This window comes from Molossus molossus, unplaced genomic scaffold, assembly GCF_014108415.1.
Source record: "Molossus molossus isolate mMolMol1 unplaced genomic scaffold, mMolMol1.p scaffold_m16_p_15, whole genome shotgun sequence".
In the NCBI taxonomy this organism is placed as follows: domain Eukaryota; kingdom Metazoa; phylum Chordata; class Mammalia; order Chiroptera; family Molossidae; genus Molossus; species Molossus molossus.
In genome coordinates this window covers 54214663-54215469 of record NW_023425350.1, presented here as the reverse complement: position 1 = coordinate 54215469, position 807 = coordinate 54214663, and the positions used below count along the sequence as shown (strand labels likewise).

General features: G+C 32.5%; 1 non-coding gene across 1 annotated transcript; it reads right to left on the bottom strand.

The window, feature by feature from the left end:
* Positions 1–456: 456 nt before the first annotated feature.
* LOC118631331 lies at positions 457–595 on the bottom strand. Its single transcript, XR_004959805.1, has one exon. It is a non-coding gene; the product is annotated as a U4 spliceosomal RNA (small nuclear RNA).
* Between the last annotated feature and the right edge of the window lie 212 nt (positions 596–807).

Here is an 807-nt window from a genome sequence, read left to right as displayed (position 1 = left end):
AGTATGAAACAAAGATTTTATATCTCTCAAAATTAACTTTCAGAAATAAAGCACACAAACTATTACCAGCAGAAATTGGTCATCTTCAGAAGATCATGGGGAACAAAGCCACAGAATATTGTTCTCATGAGCCCTTCCTGAAAAATATATCAGAGAAAAAGCTTCAGACCACCAAATAACTAGAAAAACATTGATACAAGGATCGGTGTTGAGCATTCAACGTATAATTAATTACCTGTAAAGCTATGAATAAATGAGAGCTAAGAGATAGAATATTATATGTAATAGTTACATACTCCAATAGTGTAAATGTGGTACAACTATCTCCTTTATTTTTGCTTTTTTAAAATGGCTTTACTGAGATATAATTCACAGGCCTATTTATTTAATAATAGTTCACCTATTTATTTATTCATTCATTCATTCATTTACTTATTCATTCATTCAGCCAGTCAGTCTCTGTAGAGACCATCAAAAATTGCCGATGCCGACTATTTCAAGTCATCACGTCAGGGTATTGGGAAAAGTTTTCAATTAGCAATAATTGTACCTCAGATAAACCTCATTGGCTACAATACTGCCACTGTGCAAAGCCATAAGGTTCACTCATTTAAAGTATGCAATTTAATGGCTTTTTGAATATTTACAGAGTTGTGCATCCATCACCACAGTGAAATTTAGAAGGCAGTTAAAAAACAGAAGAGGTTAAGTAAAAGTTCCATAGTCTCATTGGAATTATAAATATTAATATGAACTCATGAACTATCTATCGGTCTACTGCAAAAGCTTAAAGACAATGAGCAGCTA